Below are 14,292 nucleotides of genomic sequence, written 5' to 3' on the forward strand. Positions count from 1 at the left end.
GGCTGAGAAGCTCAAGGCAGAAGGAAAGGCAAGTGCAAAGTTATAAGGCAAGAAGGGGCACAGGACAATTCTGGGACAGATGGAAAACTAGAGAGTCTAGAAAAAAAGCTGTACGGGTGGGCAGAGGGACAACTTAGGCCCTCATAGAAAGGGTTAGGGATTTTAAAAAACCTTTATCTTTTTCCATATAAAAAGAGGTTTATTTAGATTCAGAATCATCTAGTGACTGGACAGATATTAACAGCAAGACTCCTGGGCTCCAGAGCCACAGCAGGGCTCTCCTGGCCTCCACCCCGCAGTGGTCCGGCCAGTGCCCTGGTTGGCCCTTGGGTGCTGGTTGGCTTTTGTGCTTTGAGACATTTTCCAGCTGAAGGCTGTGACTGCAATTTTCAGAAGATGTACTCTGGCCTTAAGGGACTGAGGTGGGGGTCCTTTGTACAAAAAGTGTTGTCCTAGGAGCTTCCCAAAGTACATCTTTGGGCATTTTAGTGTAAAAATTTTTATCTTAAGAGCAATGGGAAGCCATTGAAAAGCTTTAAGCAAAGGTGAGAAAGAGATATATGATGTGATTAGAAATACTCTGGGGCTCAGTGCCAGTAACATAGTGGTTACGGCTCCAGCCACATACACTAGGGGTGGTGGGTTCGAACCTGGCCTGGGCCAACTAAACAACTGCAACAAAAAAATAGCTGGGCATTGTGGCAGGTTCCTGTAGTCCCAGCTACTTGGGAGGCTGAGCCAAGAGAATCACTTAAGCCCAAGAGTTTGAGGTTGCTGTGAGCTGTGAATCACAGCACTCTACCTAGGGTGACATAGTGAGACTCTGTCTCAAAAAACCCCACAAAACTATGATTTAATAATAATAAAATAATAAAATTTAAAAAATACTTTGGGATGAGATTACTCTAGCTGCAATGTGGAGGACAGATTAGGATGAGGGAAGATTACCAAGGAGGCAATTACAAATAGTTCTGCCAGGCGGTGATGGTAGTTAGGGCTAAGAAGAGATGATGGAGGCAAAGAGAAGGGAATGGATTCTAGAGATATTTAGGAAGTAAATTTGATAGAACTGAGTGATGGATTAGCTATGGGGATGGGCGAGGGGGACTTTTGGAATGGCAGAGTGAAGAGGTTGGCAAATAACCTTCCCAAAAGACAATGATAAAACTAAACAAAATGATTACAATAACTATTTAAAGGATACTGGAAATTGACCAAAGCCATACAACAAATTGAGAAGTGTTTATTCCAGAAAAATTCTTGAACCTCAGATAGGGGCAGTGGGAGTTTGTGGCATCCTTACTGAGGCTGGTTTCAAGCCTTTACTCAGTTCTCTTGACTGGTAATTCTACTGGAGTGGGCCAAGCTTTAAAAACAGCAGCTACTCTGCTGGAGGAGTGGGGCCTGTTGTGATTGAGAGCAGATTTCCCCATGCCCATGGGTATGGTAAAAAATAGTAGTTATCTTAATGGTAAGAAAATGAGGAAGGCTATTTCTCATGGCTATTCTGAGGGTTGGGGCAAGCAACAGACCAGCAGATTATCCAGAAATTTGACAGCAAGATGAGGACATAAGACAGCCATAGTGGGCCTGGAGGAGATCTCATATATCACTGGTGGTTGTGGAAGTCTGTGTACATGAGCAGCTATCTATATGTTCCCAGCTGAATGTGAGGTACACATACAAAAGAGATATGCGAAGTTCTGAAACAAAGTAAAAGCCGGGTCAGATTTGTAAACTGCACGAACTTTGAATGTGTTCCTCAAATCACATACACTTTCACTGCCAAAGAATGGAAGCCTCACTGGCATGGTGTTTGAATGACCAGTCATTAGCTGGGCATGAAGCTATCTTGATCTAAGGAAGGCCAACTTAAAAAATATTGGGCAGAGATATCAGTGGCTGTACTCTGTGGTTAGAAAGACTTTACAAAAGGTACTAAATGAACAAAAAACGACCACCAGCAACAAAAACACCTTGGGGAGAAAAATCAGAATGCCGAGTTGCTAGGATATATTTTCTAAAATGTCCAGTTTTCAACAAGAAATTACAAAACATACAAAGGAAAACACAACCATAAACAGAAACACAGCTAATAGAAATAATCTCTATGGGTAATCAATGTTGGATTTAGCAGAAAAAATTCAAACCAGCTGTTAAATGTATGCTCAAAAAACCAAGGAAGCTATGCTTAAAGAACTAAAGGAAAATATGATGACAATGATCGTCATGACTAGTTTTATATGTCAATTTGACTGGATCACAGGATGCATGTGATCAAATATTATTCTGGGTGTTTCTGTGAGGGTATCTCTGAATGAAATTAATAATTGAATTTATAGACCTAGTAGAATGCCCTCCACAATATGTGTGAGCCTCATCCAATCAGTTGAATGCCTCACTAAGGCTGACCCACCCTTAAGTAAGAAGAAATTCCTCTTGCCTGACTGCTTTGAGCTTGGACACCAGTGTGTCTCTCTGTCCCTCTCTCTCTCATTGTTTTTTCTGGAAAACCCAGACTAATACAATGATTTATCAAACAGAGAAAATCAATAAAGATATGAAAATGACTTTGACAAATAACCAGATGGTAAATTCAGGTACAAAAAATGAATTGAAAAATTCACTAGAGGGGCTTAATAGTAGATGTGAGGTGGTAAAAGAATCAATAATCTTCAAGATACATCATCAGATATTTGAATCTAAAGAAAAGAAAGAAAAAAAAAGAATGGAGAAACATTAAGAGAGTCTCAGAGACATTCGAGACATCATTAAGCATATCATCATACATACAATGGCAGTCTTAGGAGAGAAAGGGGTAGAAAAATTATGAAGAAATAATGCCCCAAGTCATCTTAAATTTGATAAAAAAATTTATACAGTCAAGAAGCTAAACTTTAAGATAAACACCTAGAGGTATCATGGTCGAGCTGTTAAAAGCCAAAGAGAGTGAGAAAATCTAGAAAGCAGCTGGGGAAAAATGACTTTTCAAGTATCAAAAACAACAATAAGATGTTTTTTATTTTTTGGAGACAGAATCTCTGTTGCCCAGGCTAGAATGCTGGGGTGTTAGCCTAGCTCACAGCAACCTCAAAATCCTGGATTCCAGTAATCTTCCTGCCCTCAGCCTCCCAAGTAGGAGGGACTACAGGCTCCTACTAGAAAACCCAACTAATTTTTCTATTTTTAGTAAAGAAGGGGTCTCACTCTTGCTTAGGCTGTTCTTGAACTCCTGAGCTCAAGGGATCCTTCCACCTTGGCCTCCCAGAGTGCTAGGATTACTGGCGTGAGCCACTATGTCCACCTGGCCCAACTTTTTAGTTGAAACTTGAAGGAGTTGCATTGCCAAGTGGATGAGCAAAGGCAAGCTGAACTTATTGCCCTGCAAACCTCCTGCCCTCTAGACCCAAAGCTGGACGCAGTCATTTTCATTTCCCTCTCTGGACATCATGGTTTTCAGTTCCCTGGAACATGAAATCAGCTCTGCTGCCCTATCTCTGCCAGAACAAATATTGAGAAACGTTGGGCTTGATGACTTTAGTGTTGCACCTTATTGCGTGTGCCACAGGGATAGATCTATTCTCCCCATCCTACCCACATCTCCCTCCTGCTCCCCACCAATGAGAATCAGGTGGCCAAGGCAAGGCTAAATCCTTGTAAATGAGATAGGCAGGGACTACAGGCCACCCAGGGATGTGGAGAGTGAAGAAAGAACCAAAAAGGAGTGACCAGAGTTTGATCTTGCAAACCGTCCCATACATAAGCCCACAGGGTTTGCAGAAATGATAATAGAATATGCTGATGTCAGAACAATAATAAGTATGAAGAATGTGAATGCCTGATGTTCTGGGGTCTCCCAAGTCTCTTGTCTATATTTCTTCAAAAAATATATATAAATGAATATATGTACATACACAAACATGTCAGTGTTTTCTCAAGAACGTTCATATATGACCAATCTACCAGTGCAGCAATATACTTGCAACAAACAAACAACAAAAGACCAAAAAGCTCCCCTCAAACCTCAAAGATAAACAAAGTCCCCTTTCTTCCCTCAGGCTTATCCTGAACCTCCTATGGACCTCCATGGTGAGGAGCAATCATTGGTTTACCAGCCTCTCACCTCTGCATCGGGAGCACCTGTGTCTTCTCTAGCCCTCCCCAGCACCTCACACCATGCTTGTTACATCAAATGTTAATAAAACCAGAGCGGTCTGGCTCTGCCTTTCGTCTCTTGATAGTCATCAGTCAGAAAATGGAATAGCTTAATTTACTGGGGCTGAAGAAGGGTCACATTGGTCACAAAAGGTTTGTTGCTTTATTAATTTCTGAAATACCAGTTAACTACCATCAACACACGAGAGGATATTTTAGTGGCTACAAGGCAGTGCAACCCACTGGTTAAGAATGAGGATGCTAGAGTAGGCCACGTTGGCCCGAGTTTTGACTCTGCCATTTAGTAGCTGTGTGACCTTGAACAAGTTCCTTCACCTTTCTATGTCTCAGTTTTCTCATTTGCAAAACAGGCTTACCTACCTCCCAGGATTTCAGAATTACATGAATTATATATAAAGTGTTGAGAACTTGGGAAATTGCCAAGAATAGATTGGCGCTCAATCAATCTTTGTTGATGAATACAAGTATCATTTTAACATTCTCAGTTAATTATTAAAGATGATATTTAACTACTCTTCTTTTTTCTTCTTTTTTTTCTGTTTTTTTTTTCTTTTACATAAAATTATCTTGAAAAAACACTTTCTATCTTTTTATGTCTTTCAGTTGCCTATTTTTATGTTCTGGTTAGGCTAGGTATTGAAAGGTTTCACTTTCTGGGTTAGCGTTAGTTTATAATAAATTCTCATTCTGATAGAACAGTAAACAGAATTTGAAGAGTTAATACAAGTAAAGAACTTTGAACAAGTGCTCATAAACATTAGCTAGTATTATTATTCATTTGTTTATGCAACAAATATTTTTTGAGCATCTACAGCATCTATTATATGCTAGGCACCAAGGATACATCAGGGAACAAAGACAAAAATCCTTCCCTCATGAAATCAACAGTCTAATGGGGGCAAATAGATAATCAGTTGAGTGTGTAAAATGCGTACCATATTTTGCTGATTTTAAGACACTCATTGTCACATTATTATTGCATAAGTTGAGATGTATCTTATAACTGGTGGAACTTTACAGTTACAATTGCTGGTATTTTTCCTTTGGTACAGAAAATGCTAACACATGTGTCCATCCATGACAGCTTAGATTTGATGTACTATGACAGCCTATTAAAACATAAACAGTGACATGGAGGAGAAAAGGCAGGGAAGAAGGTAGGGGACTAGAGGAGGTTTGCAACTTAAATATGATATAACCCTGAATCCTTTTATGTTATACATTTTAGAAATCAAGAGCTAAAGTTAGAAAATCATAATTTAAAAACATTATTAGTGTTAAGTACAATGTGGTATCCTGGCTCAGAGAAAGGGCATTACTGGAAAAACTGGTAAAATCTGAATGAAGTCTGTGGTTTAATTAATAGTGCTATGCTGGCTGGGGGTGGTGGCTCAGGCCTGTAATCCCAGTACTCTGGGAGGCTGAGGCAGGTGGGTTGCCTGAGCTTAGGAGTTTGAGATGCCTGGGAAGAATGAGACCATGTCTATACTAAAAATAATAATAAAAAAAACCTAGCTGGGCACTGTGGTGGGCACGTATAGTCCCAGCTACTCAGGAAGCTGAGGTACGAGGATCGCTTGGGCCCAAGAATTTGTGGTTGCTGTGAGCTATGACACCACAGCACTCATCCCCAGGATGACAGAGTAAGACTCTATCTCAAAAGAAAAAAAAAAAAGTGTTGTGCCGATGTCAATTCCTTAATTTTGACAATCATACCATGGTTATGGAAGACATTAATGTTAGTGGGAGATGAGTGAAGGGTATTACAGAAAATGAATTATCTTTACAACTTTTCTGTGTATCTAAGGTTCTCCCCAAATAAAAATTTTATGAAAAATATGCCATTAGAATACTTTAAGCTACTCTGTTAACCAAGAAATAATGAACCTGTTTGGTTATACTTTCTTTGTAAGATATTTTGCTCAGTAGGTACACTGAAACATGCAAATAGTTCTGGACCACAGGGTGAAAGAGCTGAAAAAATAAGAGTTTCCTGAGCAAGAAGTAACAGCAGCTAACATTTATTGAACACTTACAACATGCCTCACATTGTTTAAAATGGTTTATGTGTGTTAATTAACCAAGTCTCGCAGTAACTCTATCAAGTCAATGCTATTTTTTTTTTTTTTTTTACAAGGTTTGGTTTTAGTTGTTTGACAGCAGGTGTGGGTTGGGGAGGGGTTCGGCAAGGGAACCTGGTGTTCCATTCAGCCATCTGAGGAGGCCCACGTAGATACTAGTGGTCAAGGGGAGCCAGCCAGACAAGATCCGCTGGAATACACTGATCAGCTGGAACGCACTGATTTTGAGGCTTCGTGTCCATTTTGCCTGGGCCCCTTCTCCATAGGCTTTCCAATATCTTTCCCGAGCTTGAGCCAATGGCTCTCTCCATTTTGCCCAGAAACCGGTTATTAGGAATGGCCTGTCCACTCTCATAGTCTGTGATCACTTGGAGCTTGTCATTGATTTTCATGGCCAGGTCCTTCTGTGGGAGCCTCTTGCTCTGCTGGCCCTGCTGGATCACGTGCCCACTTCCAGGGTCATGGTGTAGCTCCTGTCTCCTGGTCCAGCTTGGCTGTTTGTTCTGGCCAGAAACCCACTTCTTAGAAGTCTTTGGATCTTCTCCTGTCTCTGAACTGCTAAGATGGCCTGCTTGGACTTGGCCTGGATGGCTGTGGGGCCTTCCTTGCACGGCATCGTCATGGTGTCCCAGTCCCTCTGGGCCATGGCGTGGTGGGCCGGGGTGGTGATCTGTCTAGCAGCTGCTCAAGAACTGGCACAGGGATGCCAAGTCAATGCTATTGTTATCTTTATTTTTACCAGCAAGGAAACTGAGGCACAGAGAGATTAATTTACCCAATTTACACAGTTAGAAAATAATGGAATCATGATCCATAATTAGCCGGAGCAATGGCCTTCAAGGGGAGATGAACTTGACCTGCTCAAGGACCCCAAAGCCTGGTGTGGTTGAGTATGGAGAGTTGGGGGAATGATGGGACATGATGTGCAAGCAGTTGCTGGGGGCCAGATCATGCAGAGCCTTATGGAAATCTTGGATTTTATTCCAAACACAAGGGGAAGGCATCTAAAGGTTTGAAGGAGGAGTGTGACGTGTGAGATCTTTCTGGTTACAAAACATAGAGAATGGGCTCCAGGGACTAGCAATTCACCTGAATTACACTGCAATGGCGATGAGGACAGGGATTTTTTTGTTCCTTAACTTGGTTCTGTTCTATCCTGCTTGCTGATATTCCCCAATCAGTAGACTCTTAATGGCAAAACCACACCACACTGGTGTCTTCCTGATCTTGAATGGGTTTTGTTCATGAAGGGCAGTCACCTAAAACGAGCAATGTGCCACTCTCCAAGCGAAGTCATTCCCCTGTTTCTGTACAAATACTTTGAAGGATCAGATATGGGACGGAGATTCAGTGGCACTTTGCTTAGCACAGGTGTTTTGTTTTGAGGTGCTCTTTTTTTTTTTTAATTAGAGTATAATCTGCAAATAGTAAAATTCATTATTTTTGTGTATGGTTCTGCAGTTTTTGTCAAGTGTGTATGAGGTCTGACAAGTTCACGAATTCGCCACTGTGCATTTACATGGGCAGCACGGTACGAACAGCTCAGTAAGGTTTCATGACCTTGGCGCATCAGTGTCTCACAGCAGTGTCTGTGTTGACATGTGGCAGTGTCTTGCTGAGTGGCATTCGTTATTGTCGTGTGTTATTGTGTGCCGTTAAGACAATGTCAGAACGCGAATTAGAGCAATGAATAAACATTTAATCTTGGCAAGAATGGAAGTGAAATCAGGGATGTGCTAGTCCAAGTTTATGAGGATAATGCCATGAAGAAAATGGCAGTGTGCAAATGGATTAATCATTTTTCTGAGGGGAGGGAAAGACTCACTCATGCGGGGAGGACAGAGTTGCCAGTAACTAGCAGAAGTGACAAAAACATTGCAAATCATCAAATTGTGTGTTACAATTGCCAGTTGACTATGAGAAGCGCAGAAGACCAAGTAAACCTTGATAGAGAAATGGGAAAATTTTAACTGAAAATCTTGGCATGAGAAAGTTGTGTGTGGAAAATGGTCCTGAAGGAGCTTACACGGCACTGTCTATGATAGAGTTTTTAGCCAGTGAACAGTATCACCCTCAGACTCTGGGCGCCCCAGAACTCAAACAACTTGGAATCCAAAGGAAAAATTCAAGCAAATTTAGCAGTGACTGCTGTTTTTTTCTTTTTTCACCTATGCTGTCTTTAATTTGGTATTTTCTAATAAGGTAGGAGTCTAAACAGAACAAATTCATCTTCCTTTCAAGTAAGATACATTCCTTGAAAAGTCAGCGTATATTAAACCTCTGTCATTCACTTCATTGTCGGAAGCTGTAGTGAAAGCATCTTATGTGATTTTCCCTGCTACTTTTATGCCTGGTTTGTGTGTGTATGTGTGTGTGTGTGTGTGCTTCTTTTGAGACAGAGCCTCAAGCTGTCCCCCTGGATAGAGTGCTGTGGCATCACAGCTCACAGCAACCTCCAATTCCTGGGCTCAAGCGAGTCTCCTGTGTCTGCCTCCCAAGTAGCAGGGACTACAGGTGCCCGCCACAACGCCTGGCTATTTTTTGGTTGCAGCTGTCATTGTTGTTTGGCGGGCCCAGGCTGGATTCGAACCCGCCAGCTCAGGTGTATGTGGCTGGTACCTTAGCCACTTGAGTCACAGGTGCCGAGCCTGTTTTTTTTTTTTTTTTTTTTTTTAATAATAACAACTAAATGTATTTGCCATGGGTGCTAAAAAATGCAGTGAGGAAAATAAGACTAAGAGGAAAGCTATTAGAGCTACAGTTGGAGTTAAAAAAGATCTTCTCGCTAAGCATAAAAGCAGCACACGTGTGGCTGATGTCACTACTACATTCAGGATGTCTCAATCGACTATATAATTTTGAAAAATAAAGAAGTTATCAAAGTAGCTGATGTAGCAAAGGGGTTACAGTGCTGACCTCTAGGAGACTGAAAAGTATGGAAGAGATGGAAAAACTCTTAGTTTGGATTAATGAAAACAGCTAGCTGGTGATGTGATTTCCTTTTTCTTTTTAGACAGAGTTTCACTTTGTTGCCCTTAGTAGAGTGCTGTGGAAGAGCTATGAGTGCCTTATAGCTCACAGCAACCTCAAAATTAGGCTCAAGTGATCCTCTTGCCTCAGTTCTTCATTTTTATAGAGATGGGGGTCTCACTCTTGTTCAGGCTGGTCTCGAACTCCTGAGCTCAAGTGATTCACCCGCCTTAGCCTCCCAAAGTACTAGGATTATAGGTGTGAGCCACTGTGCCTGGTCTAGTGATGTGATTTCCGAGATGGTAACTTGTGAGAAAGCCAAGGTCCTCCATGATGAGTGAAAGGCATGCCTTATACTAGTGCTCAAAAGGAAGAGTTTAAAGCCAGTAGGGGGTGATTGGAGAACTTTAAGAAAAGGACTGGGACCCACAGTGTTGCTATGCATGGAGAGGCTGCCAGTTCTAATTCAGAAGCAGCAGAAAAGTTTGTAAAGGAGTTTAAGGAGTTTGTGAACAGTGAGGGGGATTTTTCAAACATTCAATTGTAATAATAAACACAGGCCTTTATATTTTTAGGTTTTTATATTTTTAATTTTAATAATTTACATTTTAATTCAAGTATTATTGTTAATAATTTACCTTAAAATCCAGAGTATTTAATATTAAAATCATTTTAAAAATTTGAATTTGTGGGACCCAAGAACAGATTAATGAAGTTTCTGTTATTTTAAAGGGGAAAAATTGTCTTAGAACTCTAATGATTTGGAACTCGAACGGGGTTCTGGAACAGATTAAGTTTGGGTTCCAAGGTATCACTGTAACTGTATTGAAACACCCTCCCTATGCACCTTGTCTGGCCCCCAGTGATTTTTTTCTTTATCTAAAGGTAAAGGCAATATTAAAAGGAAGACACTTTGATGACAATCAGGACATCAAGGATAATATGATGACTGCTCTGATGGCCATTCTGGAAAAAGAGTGCGTAGCTTCCCAAGGGGGTATTTCAAAGGTGATCATAGTGACAACAGCAATGAGGTATGTAGCACTTTTCTTAGGATGAGTTCATGAACTTAATTGTCAGACAGTGTACTGTGTATAGAGTATGTAGTCATATAAGCAGCGCCACAATCCAGATATACTACACTTCTTTCATCCTCCCAAATTTCCCCATGTGTCTTTGGAGCCATCCACACCCCAGCCACTGAGAAACCACTGATCTCTTTTCTAGCACACTAATTTTACTTTCTCTGGAAAATCCGGTAAACAAAAAATACTGTCTGAAAAAATTCAGTCTGGCTTCTTTCACTTAGGCTAATGCATTTGAGATGGGCTCATGTTGATGTGTGTATTGGTAGTTCACCCCCTTGTATTGCTGAGTAGTATCCCATTTTATGGATGTACCAGAATTTATTTGTTCACCAGTTGAAATACATCTAGGCTGTTCTCAGTTTTTCAAAATTTAGAATAAAGGCACTATAAACATGCACATACAGGTTTTTGTGTGAATGGGTTTTTATCTCTTTTCCTAGAAGTGAGATTATTTTCTTAGGAGTGGGTTGTATGGTTATTGTGTGGGTAACCTTATAAGAAACTTCCAAATTGTTTTCTAATCCAGAGAACATACCTTAGACGGGAACAGCAGAGAAAGCTGTTATTTATTTATTTATTTATTTATTTTTCTGAGACAAAGTCTCACTCTGTTGCCCTGGGTAGAATTCATGGCATCACAGCTCACAGCAACCTCAAACTCTTGGGCTCAAGTGATCCTCTTGCCTCAGCCTCCTGTGTGCCTGGGACTACAGATGCCTGCCATGATGCCCAGATAGTTTTTCTGTTCTAGTAGAGAAGGGGTCTTGCTGTTGGTCAGGCTGGTCTCGAACTCCTGAGCTCAAGCAATCCACCCACCTCAGCCTCCCAGAGTGCTAGGATGACAGGTGTGAGCCACCATACCTAGCCTGGAAAGCTATCATCTTTTAAGCTCAAGAAAGCCACCAGCATCACAATCATGAACAAATTTGGTTGTAGCAGATCATTAAATATTACCTGAAGGGACATTAAAATGCTTTTATTTTTCCTTCAACAAGGACCTTGCTCTGCCAGAGGACCCTGGGAGGTTCTCACTTCACAGGAAGTTGAGGATGTCACAGCGGAGGAGGAATCTCTGCTCAGCATTTGCCTCCAAAGAGGATTTTCCAAGTCTGTTAGAGAGATATTATTAGAGATAATAGTTGTGAGAGTCAGAGCTTTTGATTCTCTTCGCTTTAGGAGAAGAAAGGAAGGCTTTTGGCAAATCAGCGGAGGAAAGGACATAGTGTATATGAAATGGATTGAAAAGACAGACAAGCACCCCAGCCTAAGGAGGGGCTGAGGTGGGGAGGTCGGGAGGGGATGAGGACTGGGCACCTGCTGCTCTCCCAGCCTTCCCCAATCCCAGGACAGGACAAATTCCCACCTGAGAGACACTGGGATGCTCATTAAACTGCCCCAAGTGAACGACCAGCTGTTCACCAGCCGGTGATGCTCACTAAGCCCAGGATCCACATGTGAGCCAGCACCAAAGGTGGAGAAGAGGCTGCCTCAGCTTGGACAGGAGAAGCCCGGATGGAGCAAGGTGCCCAAGATGGCTCCTCCCACCGCCCCAGTGGTGGTGCCCAGGTTGCTCTTGCTGTACTTGTTAGGAGAGCAGTCCTATAAGCCAGCTGTCAACTAGTCTAGACATAATTCCTAGAACAAGAGTGGGATGTTAAAAAATAAATTAATAAAGTCATAGCTTTCAAAGTCATCTTACAAAGCCTGTCAGGGTCCTCCCAATAGCCTTATGGTGAAATCATTGCTCCCCAAGACCACCTCTCTGCAGGACTCTCGGACAAGGGCCGAGGGGATGGCTAGATTTGAAGGCCCGTAAGTGAGAGGGAGCAGGGTGGTATGGAATCCCTGTGTGTGTGTGAGGGGGGACAGAGCCCCAGTTCTGTACAGACTCAAGCAGGCGGATAGCCCTCTAATTCCTATCGGCATTGCTGTTTGGTCCCACTGCTCTGAGCCCAACTGCCACAGACTAGGGTGACCCTCCCCCTGATAGCTGCACGAACCTTTCATGGGCTTTATTTTAGGTTCTGAGTGGGATTGGGTACTAAAGCAGACACACTCTCCCATCACTTCTTCTCCAAAGGCCTTCACAGATGGAGAGTTAGCATTAGAGGCCCAGTCTGGGCCCTGAAACAAATTTTCCTGTGTTAAACCGATAGCCCCCATTCATCCTCTTGTTAGCAAGAATTTCTGCTTCAGCCCTACCTCACTCTGCTTCATTCACTCCAGCCCTCTTGCCTGGCCGTGCCCTTGAACACCAACTGCAGTCCCACCTCAGCACGTTTGCCCCTGCTGTTCCTTCTGCTTGGAACGCTGTTCCTGCAGCCACCCACAGGACTCAATTTTGTCCTCCATCCCCATCTCCCTTAAATCATCACTACCTTCGGGAAGCCATTCTAATGACCAAACACAGTGTTACCCACCCATTCTAATCTCACATCTCGCTTTCTCTTTCTTTATAGCATTGATGCCTCCTAACATCTGTTTCTTGATTTGTCCCTTCTCTCCCCCGCAGGAGCATCAGCTCCATGAAAGCAGGGTTTTGTTTACTTCCTTCACTGCCATCACTCCAGCGCTTGCAAGACAACCTGGCTCCCGAGTACTTATTGACTGAGTAAATTAATGAAACGTGGCTGCAGAACTCTTGCTGTGGAAGACCTTTAAGGGACAAGTAGACATAATGTCCCTCTCCAGGTTTGGCTGTCTTGAAACCTGAATCTTCTAGCCCCGTCTTGCTCTTGCTCATTCTGTCCCCACAAGTACGTGCCTCCTCTCAAGCCCAGAGACCCCATGACAGCACCTCTTTGTTTTGTCCATGGTCTCGAGGGAACTCAATGTTCTCAGACTTGGGTAATTCTCTGAGATTTGGCCCCCACCGACGGTCCTCTCCCATCTGACCACAGATCCCAGCAGTGAATTCTGGATGAAGTTTGCTGAGTTGCATCACCTCTGGTGCCTGTTTCCAGGCAGAGTAGGGAAGGGCTGACCTTTAGGCCTTTAGGCCTCTTTGGGGGATGGCAGTCGTGAGCCCTTTAACCTCTGGAGCCCTCTGTGCTTCTCAGCTAACAGAATTCTTTGGAGCTGCAGACCATGACATCTACTCAGAACTCTCTGCAGCACAGAAGCCGGGCTCATAGCACATGCTGACTCTCTCTCAAGCCCCTCACCCATCGCTATTTTCCCAATCTCTCTCCCTCTTCTCTTTTGGACAAATCCTCATCTTCCCAACTCAAATGAATGCCACTTCCTTAATGAAGGCTCTCCTAACCCCGATCCTCACCCAGACTCTTCTCTCTCAGGGTGCTTATTCTAACAGCAAATTCTATCTATTCGTATAATAGAATATCTATCTCTGCCAGTAAGCTCTAAGTTCCGTGACAGCAGAGTCTGCATCTGTCCCCTTCACGCCTGTATCTGTAGGACACACACAGAACTTAACTCACAGTAGTACTCGGCACACACATGAGTCGATTACTGCCTGTGTGTGATGGAAGCATCAGCAGCTGTTTCTATAGAGGTCTTTGGTGTTCTTCTGTGTTTGTTCTCAGTGAGAGCCACTGTTTGGTTCTATTTTAATTAGGAAGACAAGCTGTGGCACCAAGAACTGAGTCAGTAACAAACATTGAGCAGCTTTCAAAACACGATCAACTAGGAAATAAACCAAGTGTCCGTGCCTTGGTGAATGGATAAACCAAACTCTTCAGTCATAAAAAGGGACGAAGTACTGACACATGCCACAACATGGGTGAACCTTGAGGACATCGTGCTAAGTGAAAGAAAGACACAAAAGACCATATATTGTATGATTCCATTTTTTTTTTTTTTTGGAGACAGAGTCTCACTCTGTTGCCCTGGGTAGAGGTGCCATGGCATCATAGCTCACAGCAAACTTCTGGGCTCAAGCCATCCTCCCGAGTAGCTGGGGCTACAGGCACCCTCACACCACCTGGCTAGTTTTTCTATTTTTAGTAGAGACAGGA

General features: G+C 42.7%; 1 long non-coding RNA gene and 1 pseudogene across 1 annotated transcript; both read right to left on the reverse strand.

The window, feature by feature from the left end:
• Window positions 1-6,461: 6,461 nt before the first annotated feature.
• Window positions 6,462-6,903, reverse strand: LOC128560772 (endothelial differentiation-related factor 1-like; annotated as a pseudogene).
• A 3,976-nt stretch (window positions 6,904-10,879) lies between these two features.
• Window positions 10,880-13,222, reverse strand: LOC128596805 (uncharacterized). Its single transcript, XR_008383144.1, has 3 exons — window positions 13,113-13,222; window positions 11,270-11,424; window positions 10,880-11,062 (listed from the first exon to the last, which is right to left on the reverse strand). It is a non-coding gene; the product is annotated as an uncharacterized LOC128596805 (long non-coding RNA).
• Window positions 13,223-14,292: the final 1,070 nt, after the last annotated feature.

The sequence above is a fragment of the Nycticebus coucang genome, chromosome 2 (genome assembly GCF_027406575.1).
Source record: "Nycticebus coucang isolate mNycCou1 chromosome 2, mNycCou1.pri, whole genome shotgun sequence".
Taxonomy (NCBI): Eukaryota; Metazoa; Chordata; class Mammalia; order Primates; family Lorisidae; genus Nycticebus; species Nycticebus coucang.